Source organism: Tympanuchus pallidicinctus, unplaced genomic scaffold (genome assembly GCF_026119805.1).
Source record: "Tympanuchus pallidicinctus isolate F22 unplaced genomic scaffold, pur_lepc_1.0 scaffold3, whole genome shotgun sequence".
Lineage (NCBI taxonomy): Eukaryota > Metazoa > Chordata > Aves > Galliformes > Phasianidae > Tympanuchus > Tympanuchus pallidicinctus.
Genome location: NW_026294747.1, coordinates 37909026 through 37935131, shown reverse-complemented (window position 1 = coordinate 37935131; position 26106 = coordinate 37909026). Strand labels below are relative to the sequence as shown.

At 42.5% G+C, this 26106-nt stretch overlaps 2 protein-coding genes across 3 annotated transcripts in view; one reads left to right on the top strand and one right to left on the bottom strand.

Annotated features, from left to right (window-relative positions):
• Nucleotides 1-14339, top strand: part of ANGEL1 (angel homolog 1) — a 187625-nt gene extending 173286 nt beyond the window's left edge. The window contains exon 12 of the transcript XR_008209613.1: nucleotides 14130-14339. The gene's annotated coding sequence lies outside the window, so the exon portion shown is untranslated. The remainder of the gene's footprint in view (nucleotides 1-14129) is intronic.
• The window catches only part of ESRRB (estrogen related receptor beta), a 122742-nt gene that overhangs the window by 39512 nt on the left and 57124 nt on the right, over nucleotides 1-26106 (bottom strand). The gene's annotated exons all lie outside the window — the stretch shown is intronic.

The following is a 26106-nucleotide window of genomic DNA, read 5'->3' as shown; positions in this document are numbered from 1 at the left end:
GATAGGACAAAACATTTTGTGACACAGCAACACTGACGTGGATACATTACACACATCATTTCTGTGTGTCTACTGATATGAATGTACATGTCTGATACACAACAGCTTTACAGTTCTTCATCCTTATGATCTCATTTGACCCAAGTATCTCTTGATTTTCTTTTCTCTGTTTCATTGTCAGCATTTGACCTCATCTTCCATCTCCAGGAATCAATCATACAGGTCCATTATTTGGCAAGATGGTTGACCTTGAGACTATGGGCAGGCATCTCACGTTCCTGGGCTGCTTTGCCTGGTGTTACTTGAGAGGGATCAAGAGTTTAGTCCCACTCAGAGACAGTGTGATGAGTTGATGAATCCCCATGCTTTTCCCAGAAAAGCAGAAAGCAAAGCCAAAAGCTGCTGTGCTGGCCAGATTCTGGAACCTTTCTCTACCTGAGGGGTGCATATGTAATAAAAACCTGAACATTACCAGGCATAGAAACATGAGATTAGGATCAAAGTGGAAAGCAAAACCACCATAAAAAAGACTTTTCTGCACTGAGGAACTCCACAGAAAAAGGAGCTGAAGTTGCATGTTAAGGGCAGACAGAGGACAGCACTATGAAAAAGGCATGACAAGGAGGTAAACTGAACTGTCAGATTCAGTCAGGTAAGTTCAAATCCCAGCTTCTGTCTCTTAAAAAGCCCAGAATCCACTGACTGGGAAGAAATGAAGGAGCAAAAAACAAGATTCTGAATTGTATTAGAAAAGATACTGAAAACTGGGAGTAGAAGGACTTCAGAGAATTAAGGTTAAACAGAGGTGACAGAAGTCTTCTGTGTCTGTGCTTATATCTACTCCAAGTACGGCATATTCATTTCACATTCTTCATGTTAGCCATGTATAAAACAGACTCAGCCTGGTACACCTCCTCATCTTAATGGCACCCTTTACAAATCCAAAGTCAAACCTGAATATGGAAAACAGAGCTACCACTGCTATGGCTGGTTGTCGGAGCATGAGGCTGTTCACTTTTTCAGATTTGGAAGTATTTTTGGAAGTCCTGCCTACTGTATTAGCAAATGTAATCACTATTTGCAAGACAAGATGCCACAGTGGAGTTTACCTAGGAACACTGCCCTCCCAGGCCATCATAAACCAGGGAATCACAAAAATGACGGGACAGTTGTTCGCAAACACTTCTCAGAACTGCTGTCATAGCTCCAGACCTTACTGTGTAAAAAAAATCTTAGTTCTGAACTGACAGACTTGAAGGCTAGCACCGTTTTGTCACCAGCAAGTTACGGGAAGCTGGATTTGCCTCAAACAGACTCAGCGAGGTGTTTCTGTCCACTAGGAAAAAATAACAGAAAAAAAAAGGTTAGATCAGTGTCCTAGGTCCAACTCACTTCTCAACTCACAGCCTCAGTTATGGAAGCTGCCATACAGTGACTGTCTGGTGGTCAATCAAATATAGCAACAAAACCCTACATCCTTACAGTCCAGGATGCTCCTTTTCCTTTCAGTGAGACAGTAACACATAGCAAGTTCTGGTTAGGTTTGAACAAGTGCTTTACATACAAAAGCCCTTAGCACCAAGACAGACCAAAAACCAGAGCTAGGGTGTATCCACTCATTCCAGAGGTTGGGTTTTTCTTTCGCGTCCTCCGGTACAACTTGCATAGTTGACGAATGGGCAGCAGACACTGAGTTAAGCCTCTCCATCTCTGACTTTTTACAAGTCCCACAGAGATCTCATTGTGATTTTTAAGCAGACTCAGTATGTCCCCTGGCAAGAAAAAAAATGTATTGAACTTCAAGAACAGTTAAACATTTTTTTGCAAAGAGTTCAAAGTGATGAACAGCCATTTTGCTCAGCTCTGGTTACCTTAATAGGAAAGTGAAAGGAGAGAGACTTGATCCAACTCTCCTTTGCGCTGGCACAGGAAACTCCGTTACTATTTCTGTGCCCATGTAACAAGCTTAGAGGTTCTAAACATTTCATTCTTTTCACCTTTCCTCATCATAGGTCATTCCCTCTAATCCCTTTAGCATCTTTGTGGCCTTTCTCTGGACTCATTCCAGCTTACTTGGGTCTTGCAGCAAGGTGCCCCGAGTCGCACACTGCAATGATGCCACAGCAGTTCAGGGGAGAGACTCTCCAGAAAGTGCACAGTCAGGCAGACTTACAGGCCAGCCATGTGTAGCTTCACTAGCCATTAGCCTGCACCCCAGCTCACATCACTGCATACCCACTGTCTCACTAGTTCTCAGAACTTAAGCTGCTTTGCCATCTTGCTGTGCACAATATGAAATTCAGATTCTTCCTGTTCTAAAGTAGATCTCATATCACCTTTAAAGCACACACCACTAATTTTCACTTGTTTTATCAAAGCCAAGGTCTTCTAATAATGCTCATTTTTTCAGCCTATTTTTTTTTTTAAACACTGATTTGTTTCTAATATCTTTCAGTTGTGTCAACTGTAAATTTAAGAACTAATCTCTTACATTTTCCTTCAGGTCACTAATGAATACTTAAAGCCAAAGCAGCACCCTTTTGGACACCACCTTTGCAGAAGGATAAAGAATGTCTATAACCCTTCTGTTTATACTCTGTCAGCTAATCCATGATTCATTTCACAGGATTTGTATCAAAACCAATTTGATCTAATTTCCCTAATAAGATCTTACACAGCTTTGTGTCAAAAGCTCATGCGCAGCCCACAGACAGTCTATCCACCGCTTTCTATTTGCCCACTAATTATCTAATTGTATCAAGAAAGGTTATTGTCTGACTACTCTCGTATCATAAACCCACTGCTGTTTATCACTGATGATGTTGTTAGCCTTTGTGTGCACACTGCTGTCAGACAAGTATGCTCTGATCTCAGTGATCCTGAATGTAAATATGCAGGTTTAGACCAAGTCAGGATTGTGCTTTAGGTGCTCCAATGCCTTTTAGTGTTATCTCTTTAGAGCAGTGATGTTGAATTGATATTAGAAATTTCTCCAATTTTTCTCTATCCTTTCAACTTTGCTACTTCTCAATAAAGTTCATTACACATTTTCTGAGTTTTTTTTTTTTCTTTTGCCACAAATAGTCATTTGTAGCTATAACCATCTTATTATCCCAGTTCTAGATAAGAAAATGACATCAGTATGTTCTCACTACAAGCCTTTACATGCCTTAAGAGACAAACTCAGAGGTGGGTCACAGCTACTTTCAAGAGAGCTAGAACAGTACCTGTCGCTGTTACAGAAGGTAGCTTTCTCCTACCAATAGGATTCTCTATCAGCTAACATATCCCAAATTCGGTAACTTAATTCCATCTGCACAGCTCCAAGTGCCAATGCAAAACCAAGTGTCTGACCCTGCATGTTCTCCATGCAGAGCTCCCTGCTCTGAATAGGAGCTAGGGAAGTTTAGAAGTGTTACTGCTGATGTTCTCTAGTGGATGATCTCAGTACATTATCTTCAACAAGAAAAGCAGGGTTATCTCAGTGCTATACTCGTTTCTTGAAGTAAGGTAGGAATGAGCATCAGAAGTTCTGCCATGTAGGCCAGTCCTTCTGCCAGGATTTTCTGATTAAATCACATAGCCACCAACAGAGCATGCTGGAGATTTCCAACATTAAAAATGAAGTTGTCATTAAAACATATCTGAAATACATCTGTGTAGTTAGTATGAACATGGGTAATGAGTGAGCAAATGAACACTCTCTCATAAATTCCTCAGAACAAAACCTTTTTTTTTCCCCAGGTACAAGAAACAATGCAAAGGTCAGAAATGGGCTTTTGTGGTGGTTCTCACAGATGGACATCTGTGACATCTGATAGACTCCAGACAGAATTCTACTCTGAAAAGTCCTGTGATCCACCATAAATTGAAGAGCCCTGCAGGCAGCATGCTGGTATGGCTTGCAACTTCCAGATGCTCTATGGCTGTGCTTCTGGATCTCTACATTAGTCCTGAAGGTCACAACTGGGGAGGCCTCACAGTGAAATCAAGCTTTGCTGAAAAAAAACTGAGAAGGCTGCCACTATAAATCTGTTCACTTTACTTCCCAACCTGTGACAAAACCATGCTTTGGATTGCACTGACATTTTTAGACCAGCCATGGAACTTTAAAAGACTCTTTAATAAGAAGAAACACCAACAATTAAACAGTTTAAAAAATCCAACCTTTCCATAGTTACAGGCCTATTTTTACTATCAGTATTCTAAAAATACCCAGGTGACAAACTTACACTGCTTGTGAAAATGAGATGTGCATATCATGCCATGATGCCATTGGGGCAAGACAGACTTTGCATCCTCTGTGGGCCATACGAGCGAGCTTCACAACTCATAGCTGGCTGACAAGCACTAGATCAGCTTCTCAAACACTTGCCACAACCTCAAGAACAAGCCAAATTTTGTCAGGTGGCTTTTTTTAGACACAGAAGCAAATAATGTTTTCCAAATGGCAGGCTAGACATGACAGCTGCAATAACAACCCGAGTAATTATAGGGTGCAGGCACAAGGCGTTCATAACACAGGGCCAAGTGGCTCCCACCTGCGGGCTCCACTTGCACCACAGACATGCATGGCCCTGACTCTTGGCCTCCCATGTACTGTTGGGGGCAAGGCCTGTCCTGCCCTGTTGCTCCATTTGAACCTCAGATGAGAGGAATATCATCATCTAGAGATGCTGCCTCATCCTGCCTGACAGATCTTTTCCATGCAATGGTCTGAGAATAATGGGATCTGCTAATGTGTCACTTCTGTGCAGTAAGTAATTGTGGATAACTCAGCCCTAATCACCGCAGTTCAGGAAGCTGTTGTGGGAATATTCTGTCACACAGGAACATATTCTGCACGCAGGGCAAACTTTAGTTCTCTCTGGAGGCAAAAGCCTGGGTACTGTGTGGGTGACAGGCTTAATTACCAAGTTGGGTGCCAGATCATAAGCAGAAATTGCCAAGGTATCAGTACCTAGGTTTTAGAAGGTTTTACTTAAATCATAGCTTTTTGCTTTGCTATAAAGGATAAGACAGTCATAAGCTCAAATCAACCTAAATATTTTTCTCTGGAGTGTAAATATGATTTCTAAGGGTTCTGTCGTGCTTGCTAGCAGGAGCTCCCTTTGGCTTGCACAGGCTATGTTGCTATTCTGCAAAGTACAGCAAGACCCAGAGACACTCTCTGCAAAGCATTCATCCCTAGTATAGACACATAATAAATACTACCTGCTTGCCTTCAGAACAAACACAAATCATAGCAAAACACTGATGAGTTTGCTCGAGTGGATGGCACTTCTAGTCCACAGCATGAACACCAACCTGGACAGTCAGGTTGTAACAAGGTGCTATTGTCAGCATATTTTTTTTTTTTTAAATAAATGCAATACACCGTTCTAACTCTAACTGCAATCTTTTCTGTTGCTTCTGGCTCTACTGGGCATCTGGACCTGACTTATTCTGTACAAATGCATCACACTTGGCTTGCCTTTTAAACTTACTTTTAAGAGAGAGATGGACTTTTGAATTTGCTTTGTAATTTGAGGAGGTCAGGCAAAGAATTTTTGACTCAGGAGCATCTGAAGCATTTCTGAAGCATCTAGAAAGTAAATATGACAGGTAGCCAACAAAATGCTAGAGCTCTTCAGCTGCAAGAGTCAACCAAAAGACCTGTCTCCAGTGTCAGCCCTGAAATGAACTGCATTATATGAGATCTCCTGAAGTGGGTTGTGGCATGAGACAGTTCCATCATGTAGACTGGAAGAAAAGATTCCTTGCACAGGAGTGGGCAAAGGAGTTCCAAGCTGGGTTCTTCTGCTAGATAAGGAGATGCAGGACAGCAAGTGCACATACTCTGGCTCTTATACAAATAGTATTTGCTTGTCTAATGCCCACAAGACATTTTTATCCCTTTGACCCATAGTATAACCAGAGCACCGTTACGTATCAGTAGATTTGCTCCAGTCCAAGTTAGCTTGCACTGATGAAAGCCACCACAGCAAACTTGTCTGGAGGCTGCTTAAGAAATAAAAAGCTTTCTTATGGGCAGAAGACATTATGGATTTCTTGCTAGCCTTCATCCCTTTTCTCCTTCTTGTAATTTCTCTTCACACTTAAGACAATACTCTTGTTAGTTAATGGTAAGAAGTATTACACAGATGAAGTGACAATTAATCTGGAGGTGTGACATACATTATCAGTTTGCTCTCTTATTAACACATTGCCTTTTGAAGGTACCTTGCCCTACGGCGTACTGATGGCTGTTCCTTTAGAATGAATTGTTTTAGCACTTGAGCTAATGCTTCTACTTACACTTACCATTGATACCACTATGAAACAAGGATCAAGATCCACTTGCCATTCACTGTTTATCTAAATTCTACTGTCACCCTTTTTCCCCCCTGCTGTCACTGTATATTTTACACCTCCTGTCTGTCTATATCTTCTTCCTCTATTATTTCCACATTTGGAAGATTGCTCACACCAGTTCAACATTTTTGCTTGCGTATGGTGAAGCCAGATACAGTAATCCCTGTTGAAATGCTCCGCTGGACCTTCATTTATTCTTGAATGTTTCTTTATACCTTGTCTATCTAGGGCACTTCTAATCTATATCTCTCTTAGTACCTTCAGTGTCCTTCAGACAGTAGTGAATGATACTCATACAACAACATATTCAGTAGAGCACTTCAAACACTCATACGTCAGAATTTTGCTTTCACCTTTTCAGCTGAGCAAGGAAAGCAAAACCTCCAGAAGAGTCATTCATGTCACATTCATTTTTGCATCCTGGCCTGATCCATCGTCTCATCTCACACAGACCTTTTTTTTCCACTCGCTACCATCTTAGCATTTCTGACAGAAAACTGCCACCAGGGCAAATTCCTCAGCCTGCACTTCCTTGTATTTGAAGATAACCACTGAAGGCACTCCTCTCTTCAGCCTTGCTTACAATGCATGATGTAAAATAGCAGAAAAAAAATATAAAGACACAGAAGTACTGTTTAATTCCAGCAAGTGTTTAGGAAAGGATTTAAGATGGGAGCTACCTACCTATCAAGGACGTCATCCTGGAAGGAAATATGAAGAAAGAGTACATTATGAAGAAAAAACTAATATTTCTTCCGAATATTAATTTACTGAAAGGGTATCCAAAGTTTATTCAGACAAAATCTGAACTTGAATGTTCTCCAGTCCGGAGGCATTCAGGAGTTCTCTGACTTTGAGTGATTGCCTTTTTTTTTTTTGAATTTTTCTTACATCTCAACACTGAAAGCTGCAGCAGGACTCTGCCTTTTTCTCCCATCCCTGCCAAGACAGTCCAGAGAGGACAGATGGGCTTTGCCTAGGTTCCACCTGTAGCTCTTGGAGAAATCTATAATTAAGTAGCTCATCATTAGAAACATTACTCAAAACTAGATGGATCCTGAAAAAACTTATTAAAATTACTTTTGCATACATTAGAGCATGTAAAATAACAATGGACAATTACTGCTTTCAATTTGAACTTTTTTTTTTCTTTTTTAAATCCCTGCTTTTTCTGGGAGTATTACTAAGACAATATAGAAACAAAGCAAGGTAACAGTGTGAGAGCAAACACTGAATCTGGCACAGAGAAGCTGTCCCAGAACCATTAAAAGAGTGGAAGTGGGAGTGGGTAGTGTGGTGGGGAAGGAGAAGAGAGCTGTGCATGGCCAAGGGCAGGCAAGAGACCCGTGCTACAAACTGGAGCCTTGATGCGGCACAGAACAGAGAAAGGGATTACAGTGGAGAGCCCACTGTGGCTAACAGAAACCACAGGTTTGGGAGGTGCTTCTGCACACCTTAAACTACTGTAACATACAGGATTATCACTACCCACCTATTTAAGATACCCCCAAGGTTCACTTTTGCTGAGTCTTTAAAACCTCATCACTGGTAGGCATTCAGCATATTTTCTACAATCGTAGACTCATAAAATCACAAGGTTGGAAACGATCTGCAAGGTCATCTAGTCCAACCGTCCTCCCACAACCTACCACAAGCACTAAACCATCTCTTGCAGCTCCTCATCCAGACGCCTCTTGAACACTGCCAGGGATGGCAACTTCACCACCTCCCTGGGCAGCCACTCCAGTGCCTGACCACCCTCTGAGAGAAAAAGTTCTTCCTTACGTCTAACCTAAACCTCCTCTGGTACAACTTGTGGTCATTTCCTCAGATCCTGTTTGTTGCCTAGGAGAAGAGGCCCTCATCATCACAACCTCCTTTCAGGAAGTTGTAGAGTGCAATAAGGTCTCCTCTGAGCCTCCTCTTCTCCAGACAAACACTTTAAGTAGCTAGTTGTAGCTGACCCAAATTCCAACCTTGAGCCCTAATGACTTGTTTTAAATCCACCTCATTCATCCATCGTTCAGACTGTCCCCATTTCCTTCCAGTTCGCTTGACCCTTAGACCCCATGATGTCCTGCTTACCTGCCATAACAAGAGATGAGAAGACCACCACAGGCAACAAACCCCTCTGCAGACAAAAATTTGTGTAATGGAACAAGGACATGCTTCATTTCCCCATCACTCTGGCTTATACTGCACATTCTTTTATCTTGAAACCAAAAAAAACATCCACCCAAAACAAATTCTGCACTTAAATTCCCTACATTTTCCTCACAAATTAACAACACCAAGTGTACAACTAAATGTTGTTTAAAAAAAATAATCAAGCGTTCCTTTCTATTATGATGAATAAATCTCCTCATCCTAGGAAATTTTCACTTTTCCTTGTTCGTATTTTGGAATGTGAAAGAAAAAAAAAAAGCAAGCTGTGAGATCTTCAACCTCAGTTTTACCTCGCGGTCCCATTCTTTACAGCGTCCTTACTAATGGGCAAACAGAAGCCAAGACACACACGATAACACAGGCAGATGGACGGCAAGGCACCTACAAAGATTTACAGCTGCTTCTGCACTTTCACACACTACTTTTCTGAGATAGCCTTCATTCAATAGGGAACCTGTGTATGCAAGTTATACATACATACAAATTTATCACACAAATATATACAACCCCATTCCTAATTTCAGACATTCCTTCTTTCCTCATTATGTGGATGCACCTAGGTACCATTCCAGTAGATTCACTACAGAAGCCAAACTATGATCTCATATTTTCAGATAATCACAGTGAGTGTTCTGATCTTTACAGGAAATACAGTGCAATAATGCAAAAGATTTAAAAAAAAATACAAAAAAAAAAAATCAAATTACAATACATAAATTAAGAAAAACAAGAAGAAAAAAAGAAAAAAAAAATCACCGCCTAACAGGGCTACACCACCTGCAGCTTGCACTGTGACCATGGCTCTGTGTCTACCAGAGCACAAGAGGAAAAAGCCCGTGCATGATTTTAGATGTCTGCGCTCTGTCTCCTTTAGTATTTGAGCACTCTTTGTTCTCTGTCCAGAGGTCTGGAGCCCTTTGCAGACACATCTCAGAGGGGGCTGCCCTCTTCAAGGAACGGATGGAAAAATAAGCAAGTTTCAGCAACCCCCAGCCCGGGGTGACCCAGCCCACCCTGCCCACACGTCCTCCCTGCTGTGCTTGTTCCGTTTGCCCTTGGAATGCTATCACTTATTATCACGCTGACTTCTCCAGATGGGGCATTTTGGCTATTGATCTGATAAATAAACAGCCTGCTCGCTCGATCAAAATGTTATTTTGCATTTCAATTACTGTTCACTAATGCAACCTTCATCCCGCCAAGAGCGCTGCTGGCAATGACACTCGACCTGGCACAGGCGTTTGCAAGCAAATTCGGCAGCGCCTGCTGCAAGCACCTAACGGGATTACCAACCTCCATTAGACTCGTAGATGGAGAAGGAGATGGACGGGCAGTACTGGGCTGAGAGGGGAACAGATGCATGCAGAATCGAAGCTGTGAGAAACCTGGACAAGAGGTGGGGAATAGGTAGAAGCAGAAATCCATTTACAACAGAGCTTTGCCAAATATTTTGATGGTGGGAGGTCTCAGAAGCTAACTACATCCCCTCCAGCCACATCCCCTGACAGTTCATAGCAGATAGACTGAGCTCACTGTGTGTGAGCCATGCAAGAGTTCAGAGCAATGGGAAATGGAAATCAATGTCTGGTGATGAGCCAGCAGTAAGCACTGCAAACCCATCAGAGCAAACAGGGCCATTTTTGAAGCAGGTTCTGCAGCCTAGGCCCACTCACATTCAGCTGGATGAGGGATGCAGTGTGAAAACCTGAAGGGAAGAAACTCTGTAAGTCCTTGATGTTTCCTCCAGTAGAACAGGAAGTACCAAAAAGAGTAAGAAAAGGGTACCCAGTTCTGTTGATAAGATATGGATCTTTAGCAGGTGTTGGTCTCTATTGATTCAGCATTCTTTTTATACCAGGGAATACTTTGCCAAATCCCCAAACTGATTTCACTCAAAGCCGACCAGCAATGGGCAACACAGCACAGCAAGTCAGTGAGTGGCCACCAGCAGTGAGGTCAGGCATAGCTGTTTGGTTAAAAGGCTGCTTTTAGTCCTGAGCTCTTCTATTCACATCATGTGCTTCACCAGGTAGCCTTGTTTTAGCTGTTTCAGCAACAGACTCCTACTGTATGATGCAGAACACACCTTGCCCATCGCTTTTTTCCCCCTAAATTTCTAAATGCAATTTAACATGTATCATAAGCTGACCCAGCCATTCAGCATGCAAGGTGTTAAGTCCTGTCAGCAACCATTGTACAGCATATAGGAAGGTGTTGGATTTAGCTCCCAGGTGACAAACTAATGTACATAGTCAAGAAAGTGCATTTATTGTTATTTCAAAAAATCCTTTGACAATGATCTTTCACCAGAACTTGACTGCCTTCCATTTTATTACCGAACAGCATCCAGACTGAAACTGCCAGTCATCTATGAGTTAAAAATAAACAAACTCACATAACATCCTGACATTATATAAACGTAATGCTAAGTATAACACAATGAATGAAATCAATGTGATGCATAAGGACAGAATCTATAACTCCACACACTCACACTTCATCTGCTTTGTGTACCCAGCTCCCTCCGCCCTTGGCAAACCAGGCATGTCCCCAGCCAACTCTCTCTGGCCAGGTCTGAGTGGATCTCCTTGTTCACATGCTGCTTTGTAGCTCAATCTATTGGAAGAGTCTTATCTAGAAGTAGAGTCGCTGATCTTTTTTGCATCTAGATTACATTTCTACTCAGCAGCAGGCACCGATGCCTCAAACACAGCCCAAGGACCCATACGTATGTTATTGCTCCTAGTTGCTGGTTCTTTACTTACAACACAGAACAGTCAGGCATAAGGTACTGAGTACTCATAATGCAGCCAAAAAGTCTCATACTCTAATTCCAATCTCAACACTAATTTTGTAGACTTCAGCAAGTCACTGCAGAACTCCAAGACACTGCTTCGCCAACTGAAAACCACAGATATGGTCCTGAACAACCTCTCAGGAACACCAAGAGCATTAATCAGCAACTATGCTTGAAAGAATGGAGCAAATACATGAGAGTGTTAAATAGGATAATGTACAGATGAGCTTCTATGCTCAAATGATGGCCTGAGGATGAGGGAAAGGCTGTTGGTGTAGTCTTCCCAGACTTCAGCAAGGCCTTTGACTTTATTTTCCGCCTTATTCTCCTGGAGAAGTTGACAGCCCATGGCCCAGTTACAGTCTTTGCTGGATAAAGAACTGGCTGGATGGTTAGGCTCAGAAACTGGTGGTAAACGAAGTTCAATCCAGCTACTGATAATGACTGGTGTTCCCCAGGGGGCAGTACAGGGTCTTGTCCTGCTTGATATCTTTATCCTTGACCTGGACAAGGGGATTGGGTGCATCCTCAGCAAGTTTGCACTCTGCACTGGAAGGAGGTGTCGATCTGCCTGAAGATAGGAAGGCCTTGCTGATGAATCTGAACAGACTGGATCACTGGGATGAGGCCAAAGGGATGAAGTTCAACAAGACCAAATGCCTGGTCCTGCATTTCGGTCACAACCCCATGCTCCAGACTTGGGGCAGAGTGGCTGGAAGTCTGTGCAGAGGAAACGGACCTGGGGATATTGGTTGTTGCTTTGTTGAACAGGAGCCAGCAGTGTGCCCCAGTGGCCGAGATGGTCAATGGCATCCTGGCTTGTATCAGAAATAGTGCAGTCAGCAGGAGCAGGGAAGTGATCGTCCCCTGTACTCAACTCTGTTGAATACAATTTTGGGTCCCTCTCTACAAGACGTCGAGGCCCTGGAGCGTGTCCAGGAAAGGGCAAGGAAGCTGGTGAGGGAACTGGAGCACAAGTCTTATGAGGAACAACTTAGGGATCTGGGACTGTTTAGTTTCGAAAAGAGGAGGCTCAGGGGAGACATTATAGCTTTCTACAGCTCCCTGAAAAGAGATTGTGGTGAGGTGGGGGTCAGCTTCTTCTCCCAGATAACAGCAATAAGAAAAGAGGGAATGACCTCAAGTAGTGCCAGCAGATGTTCAGGTTGGATACAAGGAAAAGCTTCCCAGAAGGAGTAGCTAGGCAATGGAACAAGCAGGGCTGCCCAAGGAGGTGGCTGAGTCACTGTTCTTAGAGGTGCACATGACACGTGTAGATGTGGTACTAAGGAACAGTTTAGTGGGCAATATCAGTGGTAGGTGGACAGTTGGACTAGATGATCTTAGAGATCTTTTCCAACCTCAATGATTCTATGATTAGCAGCAGAATTTGAACATCCTTCTTCAGCACTGTAGCCCAGAGCTTAGCTTGTGTAAGAAGTAGTTACAGTTTTCTTGCATGCAAGCTAGCCAGAGAAGAATTGGATTCACAAATCTGTATTATACAGATCAATTCTGACCTCCTCTTGCATCTGACTGCCCTTTATACCGAATCCCCTGTGACACAGTCTACACAATAACCTTATCTCTAATACTGCCTAATCCTATCTCCAGCTCCCTGGGTGCTATTTCACACACCAATCGTCTCCTGACCACACCACCATACAACCCATTTTTATGTTTTCCTGCACAGCTAAACTTTGCTAGAAGTTTTTCATCAAGAACTTACTGTGTTAAAAAAAAGATTTTCTATTTTCTTACAGAAAAATGTCCCATTTTGTTTTGTACTGTAAGATTTCCAAAACAAGCATAAACAAAGTAAGATGCTTAGTTTTGCTTTGTTCCTAGAACTTTGTTTACTCCTTTGTGCACTGCCTTGTGTTCTTTGACTGGCCAAACATGCACTGTTTGAAGAACATACTGTAAAAAAAAGTGGTGAGTTTTCTCAAAATAAACTTCAACAGATTTTCTACTCAGCGTACAATTTCATGTTGCAGCCAGATTTAGGATGAAAAAAGATTGGCACTCCTTGCATCCTGCATGCAGCCCTCTGCTTGCTCTTCACTGAGCAGGTCTATTTTCTCTGTACTTAATCAGAAGCACATATGTTCAAATGTACATAGAGATGTTTTGGTACACTTCTTATCTTGTCCTCTTCAGTGAGGCAGCCTACTGAAACAAATACTGGCAAATAAACTACATCTGAATGATCCAAGAAGTTGGAACTCAAAGTTCTGGAATTCAAGACTATGGCGGAAGCTGTGACATCAACTCGTGTAAAACAGTCATTCTCTATTACTCAGCCTTATTACATGATAGGGATTAACCATGTGTCAAGGAGCATCACACAGCCAAAAATCAACCCCTCTGTTTTGAAAGCTGAGTGCGACTGGAGAAATCCCACTCTGCTTTTCCATTTGGTGCCTTTTAAGCTTTACCCCATTCTTTTTGCATCACAATGAAATGACTGCTGGCATGTGATCAGAAACTCAGAAATCCTGGCTCCCTATCAACTTACAAAAATTGACCTGGACATTTTATCCACTTTGATGAGAGCATGAATGAAACTTCTTTCTCATTCACTCATGAGGAATGCTGCTGCTTAGCACCAGCACAAGTACTTCACTTTACAACCCACTGAGGAAAAATTGTTGAAATTAGTATAAATATCCTATCTGCTATCTGAATCCTATCCAGCATTTTGTAGTGACAGTCAAAATAAATGACAGGTGGTTGGAATAAGATCCTATCTCTCTAAGTCTTGATCCAACTGCCACTGAAATTAAATAGGTTTTTTGGTTGATCTGAACAGGAGTTGAACTTCAGGATCAGAAGAGTTACCTGAATGTTGAACACTGCAGCTATCCCACGCCCTCCATTGAACTTCTGGACTTCTAATGTAAAACCACAACTTCTACAAGAACACTTTTACTTCAAATATTCCTCGCTTCTCTCTGTTGGGAAAGTTGTTTTGCTTATTTGAAATAAAAGTGTGTTTGATAACCAAGATCCTGTTCCTAAACCATGGTGCATAGTGAATCTGTCCACACACCTCTACCATCTGGTGCTGTGCTGAGCAGGAGACTGATCTAAGCATCCCTTAAAAACCACACTGCTGTCAGCTGTAACAGGCTTGTCCACCCCATGCAATTCACTCCAGAGAGCAACAACAGGCTCCCTTCAAAGGTCTGTCAGAGATCTATCTAACAGAAACTCATAGTTAGCAAATAAACAGCCCAAGCTCTAGGAACCTCTGACAATTATTCTGTGTGCAAAGAAGAGGTCTGTGTTGAAGCAATTTTCTAACTTTCTACTTCACCACCCAACAAAGAACATCATTCTAAGAACAAGATGAATTGAAGGAATCCAAGCTACAAATCAAACAGCTACAAGTAGCAAAACCATCTCCAGAGAGAATTCCAGTCCACGGAGTTAACAGCAGCTACTTAGTAGGAAAAGCACTGCTGATCCCAGATACACCTGAACCACCTGTTCTGGTGCACTGAGGTACCAGTTGCAGTGCTACTTGGCATTAACAGCAACCTGGTACAGAATAGGCTGGATCAGCAAAGGAGCCACATAAACTGGATTGCAGTGCTAAGAGAGGCTATTCCTGACTGTGTACAAAGCCAATGCAAACATCACAGAATCACAGAACGGCCAGGGTTGGAAGGGACCTCAAGGATCGTGAATCTCCAACCCCCTGCCACATGCAGGGCCACCAACATCCCCATTTAATACTAGACCAGGCTGCCCAGGGCCCCATCCAATCTGGCCTTGAACAACTCCAGGGACAGGGCATCCACAACCTCTCTGGGCAGCCTGTTCCAGCACCTCACCACTCTCTGTAAAGAACTTAATGTGAATATCAGTGTTCGTTTTTCTACATTTTCTGTCGATAATTTAGCTGTTTAAGTTCCTGACAAATCTGTAAACTCTTTAAAGTTTCTCTGTCCCAGCAGAACTGCTGGATGGATTTTCAAACCATGAGTGGTTGAGAGCAAGTCTTTTGATATGGACATTCCAAATACTAAAAGGAAACTGTCAGATTTGGTACAGCAAAAATCTCACACAACAACAACACAAGATCCCTCTAAGGTGACTCATGGCCTATAACCCTGCTGGAAGAATCCACAACCAGTCGGACTTGGGACAAGGTTGTAAATACGAAGCATGCTTCCTGCAAACCTATACTCATTTTGGAAGACTAAAACACAGAATCAAGTTGTACTGCCCACCTTCAACTCTAACATGGAAAACTTAGTTGTTTTGCAAAAGCACTGACTTGTAAACCAGACATATCACCCAAACCTTGTGAACTTCTTTCAGTCCAGACAGATTAATATTGGTCAAAACTAGTTAAAAAACATTGTCTTGCCTTCTAGCAACAAAGTACATACAAAAAGCACTCTGCTTTGCAACCTTCCACTTCACATAGCGCTTGGAAAAGTCAAGTCTGGAGCAGCAGCAGAGGGAGAAGGGGGTTATGGATTCTAGTGTATACTGTCAGAGCACTGTTTATTCTAATCAATCAACTGAAAAAGTAGCAGCTGAGAGTAATTATTAATAATCAAGTAAAATTGGATTATTTCTCTGCACTGCAGTGTTGTCTGGATTGAGAGGCTGGTGTAGAAAAAGTTCATCAGAGCAAGCTACTGCAGTAAAATTGCTGACCTCAGCAGATCATCAGAGAAGGTGGAAATGGGAAACTCAACTAAGCGTATGGGCAGTGCAACCTGCTCTGCGTGAGTTATAACAAAAACAATTATTGGAAGGCAGCTGAGTCTACACAGTCAAATCATCATATAGCCAGCTGTATATCCAAGTGACAATAGTAAGACCTACTGCCAAAGCTTTTCAGTTCTGAGGGATTTGTTCTTTGTGACTCTTCATTTCTGAAAGCAGTCAGCTCCCCATTCCAGACATACTGCCTGTAAGGATGGGGTCTGGATCTTGTGCGAATGTTGTGTGAATATGGTTTGCCCTCTGTGCAGCTGTGGTCTTGATTTATCTTATTCTCAAGCAATGGAATGGAAACATTGCATTATACAATGCATGCAATGTACATGCAATATGATTAAATACACATCAGAAAGGAATACCATACCAAACACTCTGCAATATACTCAAGTCCCGAGATTTAATGTTTGCATAAAACAACCATGATGTGGCACCGCACAGAGATATTCTTACCCACAAACACAAATACTGAACTATGACTAAATAACTCGCACTTTTACTGCAAAAACAATGGCTCAGCAACTTCATTAACTAACTTGTAGACAAAATTATATTAGCCATTTGTGTCCATGAGTGCCTTATTCACACAATTACACACGTATCTTTTAAGTGCTTTGCAAACAAAATGTAGGAGCTTCATTTGAAAATTTAACTCAGACTCAGTATTAACAGTCACACTGGGAATAAACCAGAATAAACCTTCCCTTGCAGTAAACGAAATTGTAACAACACACAAAATTTAGGCTGCAAGCCCTAAACTCCCAGTAAGAAGAATACTGCCCAGTTACATAGGGAATACACTGCTGCTACTGAAGGAAGCAGAACTTAGGCATCTGTATGTGAAAGACCTCAGCCAAACAATTGAATTACCACAGCAAACATTTTCTAACAACTTACTAATTACATTTTCAAATTAAATATTTACTTCTATCATGAGTATTTCTATATCATCAGCAGAGTCTGTTATTTCCCCATTAACTTCAGCAATTTCTTAAATGAAAATAATCCTTTACATAAAGGGTGCAGGACAGAATCTTGAGAATTTCAGTTTCCTCAGAACTTCTGGATGATACAGAATGCTACACAACCTCCCAACACATCTTACAGGAACAAAGGATATGATGAGCAAAAACTTTTTCTCATTACCTGCAGCAAAACACTGCTTTCAATGTCCCACTGCAAACATCAGGTATGACAGTCTACTTATTTCTAACATTTATATATTTTTTCTCCATTTCAGGAAGTGAAGAGAGAAGAGAGATGTAGTTTAATGCTCTTCTTTGTCAGATCAGTCTAGAAAAGTTTTGATAGCGTGGATCATCTACCAGAATAGAAACACTAACTGCAATGTTAGCTTCAGACATCAGCGCACACAGCAGCAGGTAGGAACAGAATGGGAAGGAACACTGCTGGCTAGTCAGCACTCTGGGTTCTCTGCTTGCGTGGGAAGAAAGGGTTTAGTCTGCTTTGAGGTTCACTTTGCTCTCTCCAGTTTGTGCAAGACAGAAATCAATCAATTGCACTCTCTCTTCTTCACTTCCTGGGAACCACTGCAGGAATATCGTGCCCAGGATCTTGTTTAAATCCACGACTCTTCTCTGTCAAGTCAATTCCTCCCATCCTCCCTCAAGCCCCCCCCCAAAAACATCCCCTCCCCCTCTCCCTGAAAATGGGTCTTCTGAGCTCGTTTTGCTAATGTATTCTCAAACCAAATTAGGGGCCCTGACTCTCGGTGAAGTTCGTGAGTTAGTTGCCGCGATGCACTGAATTAAAGATACCATCTCGGACTCAAATCAGATTAGAGCCCACACACACACATGCAAAAGCCCACTTTCTAATCAATTTTATAAAGGGCCTTCAGCAGAGATACACTAATGGTATTGAGCTAAGATCTTTAAACTAAGTCTGCAAGAAGTCTGCGGAGATAAAATGCACACTGTATTAAAGAGAAAGCTCTTCACTGCGCCCTTCCCAGTGGGAACCCAGTGCACTCTGGAAGAACATCTCAAAACACTAAGCAGCTCTCCTGAACCCAAGACGTTCCCTCCCACTTCCTCCATTTTTTTTTTCCTCCTGCAGACCTTTAAGTCCTTTCTTTCACTTACTGTCAAGATGCAACAGAAGGTTCCTGCACAGTGGGCAGAGGACATGCGAACTATGATGCCCTGGTATGTGCTAGGAATCAGACACAATGAAAACATGCAGATCTTTTTAGACCTTTGCCATAAATCTATAGTCAGTGGGTGAGTCATCACCCACTCAGGTTCAATCAGACTTCCAACTTCAATGCAGCTGCCTGCAATCACGTACAAGATGTGAGGCACTGCCATGCTGGTTGGTGCATGTAAACGGGATGCCACAGCAGCCGCCTGCTGAGAGTCACTGTATGGCAAGGAGCTCCCCTTACAGCAGTAACTGTGCACACCCAGTTTCTTCACATCCTCCTGTTCTCATGTATCTCTGGTTAGCAGTAGAAAGTCTCATGTGCGGCATCACGTTTAGCTCTCTGAAGCCAACTCTGGGAATTGAAATGTGGAGGCCAGAAAAGGAAGAGCAAGATAACATAAAATAAAAAATTGTTGGGCAAGATTGCCCACAGATGGTGGCTTCGAAGGGAAGGCAGAAGAAAGGGTTTATAAAAGAAGCTGAAATTGGTGATTTAACAGCGCAGCGGTTGTTTGGCCACCAACAGACAGAGAAGAAAAGCAAACTGTTTTTACAAAGTGTTCTGTGTCAAACCAGGAAGCAATTTTTTGCTCTTCTCCAATAGTTTCAATAAAAGCACCTCAAAATATTTCACACACTACGAAGTCACATCTTAGGATCCAGCATCAGTCTTTGTAGCTACTCACTTTCTAAGATGCTGCTTCTAAGAAAAGGATGAGCAAACACGCTAAGGTAGCAGGAAACCTGTGTCTTAACAACAATCCTATCAAAAATAGAAATTCCTCTTGAGTTATGAGGAAAAGATGCTTCTAAGATTCTTGAAAGTTCTCATATGCTGAAGATTTTTTTCATTTCTGAAATCCTACCTAGCTAATTGAATTGTGATATTCTGCATACACAGCAGAAATTCCCCTTAAAATATTGACAGAAATACATGAAACACAAAATACATTTCTCTGACTAGCTAACATATACACTAGCCTAACAACGCACTGGAACGGACCACCTGAACTTTCAGAGGACCAGCCTTGAAAAAAGTGAGCCTTCCTTGTGGTTTTTGGACAGGTGACAGCTCCTAGAGCTGGGCAGGATACCAGTGTCCTCCTGCAGCAGAGAAAACCCCAATAGCAACAATTTTCCAAGATCTTGAGCTCTGCCACACTATTAGCGCAGAACAGTTTCTCAGAGTTCAGATAGGCTCTGCTCTCCCTGAGACAGCTTCAGGCCTCACACTGCTGTGGAGTTTTATAATGTTCATGTGCTGAGGACGATGCCAGTTTCCAATGCAATTAACCTTTACAGCCTAATGAAATGGCTCTATTGGCTATGGTGGCAGGAAGGAGCCCCTTGACACTGGCAGGCTCCTGAGGATGGGTTATCAAGGTTGCAGAGCATCACTGCTCCATTTCTATCCACAGGCTGCAGCTAATCAATGCCAGACCTGAAAGGAGCAGGCAATGCCAGTCTCAGCACCACATTCCAACACCACATCGATCTCTGGGAGGAGAGGGGACTTGTGTCTCTGCCCACTGATCTGCTGTGTCACAGGCAGAGTTCTTCCAGGAATGTACTTGGCAGCATAAGCACCCAGCTGGGAGAAAGGGGAAAATTCCTCAGGTGGGAAAGAGTTACCTCATATACGATACCATGGCAGCAAACTGTCCCATGGCTTAGCAGATCTAGGATGAAGCTTAGGGTTTTTGTGCTTGTTGATTTACCCTCCTTAGCTGAAGTACGATAGGTACATCAATACTCTCAGGGCTGGGTGACAACTGCTGTACCCCAAGGGCTGAATTTTCTTTCCTCCCATGAAACAAAACCACAGTCTGTGTATAAAGAGGCCTTCCATCATGCAAGACTAACAGCTTCCTTCCTTGTCCATCTTTGTTGCTCTTCTTTCAATAAAGCTTGCTTTTGCTTTCTGGCATTTTCCAAATACTAGATACATCTTTCAAACATAGATCTGGCTGAAACTTGAAAAAATCCCAGAATCAACTGTTCTGTTCCACTGTGAGAAAGATATCCGAGACTCCGCTTCACATCCTACCTGAAACTTTTGTTCATTTTCATAAACTTGCTCAGTGAAAAATAAAGAAAGGGAAGAAGAGCTACCAACAGGCCGGGCTCAGGAGCTTTGAGGTATTTTCTACACGCACCTCCCTCTAAGAGATTTTCTTAGAGTGTTTCGTCCCATCTTTCTAGGACTGAGTAAAGGCTGTTGAATGACATCCTGTCACAACCAACTTAGGTGCTGCTGGTGGTGGTGGCAGGAGATAAACTTGAGTCATAGCTTTGCCCCAGTTACTGATCAGGGAAGTAATTAACTCATCACTACTGCCTTTCTTCAAGTTACAGGCTCCCAAGAATAGCAGAGACACATAGCATTCACACTGGTAGAATTCAAAAGCCTCAACTTGTCCAGTCTGTGGCAGACCAAGGGAGAGGCCTGGCTGAGTGGAGGGCAGAAATGAACCTTCAAGCAGAGAAAAAAGGCACGTAACAAAGTCCTGGTGAGCCCTGGGTTTCAGTAAAGAGCCAGAAAGGTAGGAAAAACTGGGAGATGGGGTAAGAAAAAAAAAAAAAAAAAAACACCACCAAAACTCTTTAGACTCCAAAAGACGGTAGAAAAGGAAAACAAAAAACACGTTCTTATAACTGTAAATCAAAGGCAATCTGGATCAGTTTGCAGCAGATCTGCGTCAAAAGGAGACCTTCAACAGGTAAGCAGGAGAAGCAAGAAAAACATTGTGTCCTTTGTCTTTGGAACAGAGTATGAATAGATGCAGGGCATGGACAACACAATATAGATGCTGCCAGGGCAAAAAGGTCTCTGAAATTCATGCTTACGCATGAGTGCAATACACAGGGACCTGCTCTCAAAGGAGGATATTTTCCAGAACTGCAGAATGTGCTTATCTCCATATCTGAGTGTGAAAACAGGACCGCACACGCAGTATATGTTTATATACGTACAAATACAGGAGCCTACTTGTAAAGAGGTAAAGGCTTCCTTGCCATTCAGCTGCAAATGAGCAGGAACGTTCCCATCTTTCTCTGACCTATGTCAAGGTAGAACAGGTACACTTGCGCTGCACTTAAGATTTCATCTAGACTATAGAGATTGAAATTAAAGGACTTGTTATGCAGCACCCGTCTCCAAGAATTTCTTTCCACTAAAGCAAAAGTAGGGAACAATCTGATTTGTGTGACTGTGATAGGGCTGGCTTTATTATTAAATGCATTACTGTCATTTAAAAAGTATTTCATAGACCCAAAGTGTTTGTCTCATTAAAGTACCTTCTCATAAGAACTTGGATTCCAGAGAGAGATTAAAGAAAGGAGATATTTCAATCCACAATTTACCAGTAGGGGAGAGAATCAGAGACTTGAGTCTTTGCTCAGATCACCTAAGGAACTTATAGAAGACCTGGGAACTGAGCTTTGATCCTCATCCCAGATTTATAGCATTCAACTTCATTACGAAACAGAAGTTAGGAGAACAGCAGAATCAGAAGAGTTACTTTGCATGCTTCCAAGAGCACAAGGTATATTTAATTTATTGGTAGGGACAGAATACCACAGAAAATGAAATAGCTTTTTATTAAAAACCAACAATAATAATCACCACTCATCACAAAACCTTTAAAATTTGCTCCAAAACTCATGCTAAAAGTACATCTAAAGAGTTTTCAGGATTTTTTTTGTTCCTTTGTGAAATGTTTGCTTACATTTATTTCCATTTATCTTAAGAAAAAAATCATTTTCACTGAGAAATGAAAACTATGCAAGGACAACTCATTTCAGCACAGCTAGAAAAAAAAATCAATTTCCTCAAGTTAAAGTTTTACTCTTTCCTTGAGGAGAAGGAGGAAAAAAAAAAAAAAAAAAAAAAAAAAAAAGCACCCTAGAGAGAATTCCCACCTGCTGGGAACACGAACCAGATAGCAAAATGTAGCTCTCAAGAGCAGAAACATCCTCCTGAGTGCCTGTAAAAGGAAGTAAACAGGGAAGGGACCCTATCTTTCAGGCCAGAAAGTATCAACTCTGCACTCTGTGAGCAGGGCAGCTAGGTTTGGGGAGTCTGTGCTGCCATCTTCAGGGATGCTCGCTTTTTTCCACGTCCCAAAATCGCAGACGAAGGCAAACAAAAAGGAAGGAATTTCAACATAAGGACAGATAACAAGGAGATGGCAGCTCCACTCTTTTCCCTCCAAGATTGCTGGGTGCCTTGTGGAGAATCATGGAAATTAAAACTGGGAGAGCCATATAAATCCTGCCTAGTCCATACATTGCCAGGCTGCAGTAAAGCTAATAATTGGTGCCTAGACCTGTCCGATTTCCCTCTATTCTTCTAATCCAGAATAGGATCGGGTGATTATTCGGTGCATCTCAATAGCAGACGCTCAGTTGATGCTTAATAACCATCTTCTTTACAAAGCAATTTCAAAAAGAAAGAGAGACCCTGACCCCTTCCCACTGGGCTGAATTAAAATGAAACAGTTAATTGTGTGCCCACAGGGTACTCAAAGTCCTGTTTTGTGAGAATGTATCACAGGTATTCAGAAATTTCACGTACGTGTTATTCTTCCTCAGACTAAACAGCTAGATTTGAGAGGCTGTGGGGATAAATGCTGCACAAGAGCAAAGGTAAATTGAAGACGACAAATCAGAATCTCCTTGTTTCTGACCCAGCAGTCATATGTGTATCTCAAATCATTCTAAAGTGCCTTTTGATGTGTGCAACTCTTTTTTTTTTTTTTTTTTTTTTAAAAAGGACAACCCATCCTACAGAGCTGTGAACTCTGTCATTTCCCTGAGTTTTTACCTTGTCACAAGTATTTCACTTTTTTTTTTTTTTTTTTTTTCCAAAATTGCTTCACAGACACAGTGCCTTTGCACATCACATATTACACAACAAAATTCAACTTATCAATGCTGTGTTTTTAGATTGAAAATCATGTGTCTGTTCCCCAGCTTTGATGGTCATAACTCTGAACGAGTGCAAGCCATGCTGTTCAGATCTCCATTGCCCTCTGGCCTCACTGCCCCCCAGTAAATATGATTGCTCCATCTTCTCAATACATCTACATGACAGAATAAAAAATAATGTTTTTATTCAAATTAAGCACCAACTATAAGCTCCTACACAGGTCAGTATAATGGCTGAAGGTTAGAGATATAAAACTGCACTATCCTGTTTTATTAACAACCTATTTTGCTTAAAGCTTTTGGCTTTGTATTTTATTTCACCTAGGATACTGTTATTACCTCACAAAATTGAAGACTTCCTAAAAATTACTTAGGTCATTTAAAAAAAAAAAAAGATGATTTACAGTGAGAGTTAGAAGCAAGCTGTAGCACTTTTCAACCACAAGAACTTAAACTGCTACTCAAAATAGCGCGTACAGTAAGGGACTGTTCCACTCATCTGTCTCTGAGACCTAATGCTTACAGCCCAGGCCCAAGAACTGAAAGGACCACTATGTCTTGTTGAGACTGTAACAGAAAATAAGTAATAATGTAAATTTCTGAGTTGAAAGTTAATCAGAACTCAAGCATCCACCCAATAACCAATACTGCAGTGCACTGCCATTCCACAAGATTTAATAGACAGCCCCTCCTCAGATCGTGCTAGCCCTTTTGTGATCCATCACATGCAACACATTGCCAGCCTGGTCCATCTGTTTTGAGCACCTTTCCAACATGCACCTGCCTTCCTCCATGCCATCCCTCACTTCACAATGGACTGGTTGATGCTGCCTCACAGCAAGCACCCACAACACTACAAGACCCGCACTACTAGAAGCACTGACAGAGAGCAGCTCACTAATGATGGGTGAGATGCACAATGAAGGACTCACACTGTGATTTCAAAAATCTTACAAAAACATAAATGCACTCACAGTCAATAAGATTGGGCAGATCACTTTTCTTTTCCCAGTCCTGGCTTGCAGCTGGACTGGGGGAAGAAGAGAACTAGCTAAGCCTTTACTCACTTGGCTTTCTGATCTGATTTTTAGTGCCTCCTCACTGCTTTCCAGACTCACGCCAGGCCTCAGGGCAGTGCCACCTCTCAGCACACCTCCATCTCTCTCTCTCATACAGCAGGCAGCATGCCACGGCCCAGTCCTAGGAAGAGGCATTCCTGATATTGTCCTTGGGGAAACTGCAAAGCTGCTGCTCTGCTACTCCAAGTCTGAACACAGTTAGGGAAGAGTGCAGCACACTGGGTTTGTGGGGATGCACACAGACACAGGGCCAGATCCAGAGGGGACAGCAGCAGCTCGTGCCAGCCACGGCAGAGTAGCATGAGCAGAGCAGCATGAGCAGAGCCAGCACGAGGCAGCTTACCTGAGCAGTGCTTCAGTTGGTGCAGTAATATCAGCCTCACACTTTCATGAGTGCTCAGTTCACACAAAAATGTTTTTTTTTTAAACCCACTACAGGCGATTAAGCTGTGATCTAGATTAATTAGCTGCCATATTTCATGTTTAAAACCAGAATTGGCCTGTGCTGACACTGAGGAAACTTATAATTTTTTCACTCGTACCTGATGGCCTCTGGTTTTTCACGCTGCCTGGAGGCAAAGGGCTGCTGGGCCAGGCTGTACTGCGCCCACTGCCAGCAGCCATTCTGCCTCACTCCTGGGGTGGGTGAGGGTGGGGAACCAGAGATCTCCTGATGGAAGTACTGACCCTGCTGTAACCCACGTGCCCCAAGCAGCATTGTTTCAGTGTTAAAAACAAAAGGTTGATGAACTGTATAATTTATTTTTATCACTGTTAATTTTTCTCAGTGCTGCTCGTTGGTAACTCCCGGAAGCTAATAGGTCCCTTCGGCCACATATTTACTCCATCACCGCATCTGAAAGCTAAAGCTGTGTCCTTGCCATTCTGAGGGATAAGGGATTGTGACAACGCACATCAAGGAAAGGACATGTCTCACAGAGGTATAGCATTTCTGCATGGAAACAGGGTTCACCTTCTGCCTCCTATTTCCTGTGAAGGTCTTTCACTTTGCACCTTTAAATCCTTAAATGAAGAGGAAACAAGCAACAATTCTGTTTACACAACATCAGAGGTTAGCTTTACGAAAACTAAGTTGAGTTGCTAGACTCTCCTCTTCAGCCCCTATTTTGCTTCCCGTCCATTAAAATTGTAACAAATGCTGTTCAGTCCACCTCTCCAAAGCTCCGTTCAACAAGGAGGCAACAGGTAGTGCCCAGTAATCCTGCAACACAGCACTGAGACTTGAAACCAGCAACAGTCTGTGGAATGCGCCAGAAAAATCCTTACAAATCAGCTGCCGTCCTCAGCTTCCTCCTTTTCCAGCTCATTGAATGCGAGTTGCTTTTTCTCCCAGGGTTATTCCATAATATTTCTGTCACACCGAAAAGTACAGCTGAGCTATTCCTTCTTTCACACTAAGTCAGTGTTGCTCTAATTCACACCCAAGGCTGCACAGGTCTCCCTCTCCACCCTGCCATGCTGCACTGTTCCTGCCTTCTCCGCTCCCTTGGAGCAGAAGAGCCGCACAGGCCTCCTACCAGCTGCTGATGTGTATCTTCCTTCTATAGTTGCAGGGATGCTAAACACACTGTAATAAATCTCCTCATCCCATGGGAACAGTTCACTTTCCTCAGGCCCCATGACATTACACACAGCAGCTCTTTCCAATGTCAAAAGCACCATTTCAAAGCTGCTCTGCCTTCTGAAAGATCCCTCTGCCCTATTTCTCTTCTCCAGCCTGTGCAGTTTACCCCTCGCACCACCCAGCTTCCAGGTTCCCCACAGTAGGCGCAGGTAGCAGGCTCTGCTCTCAGCCAGCAACAGAGGACACTGAAGGGCTGTCAGGCAGGAGGAACCCTGTGTGCTGGCATGGGC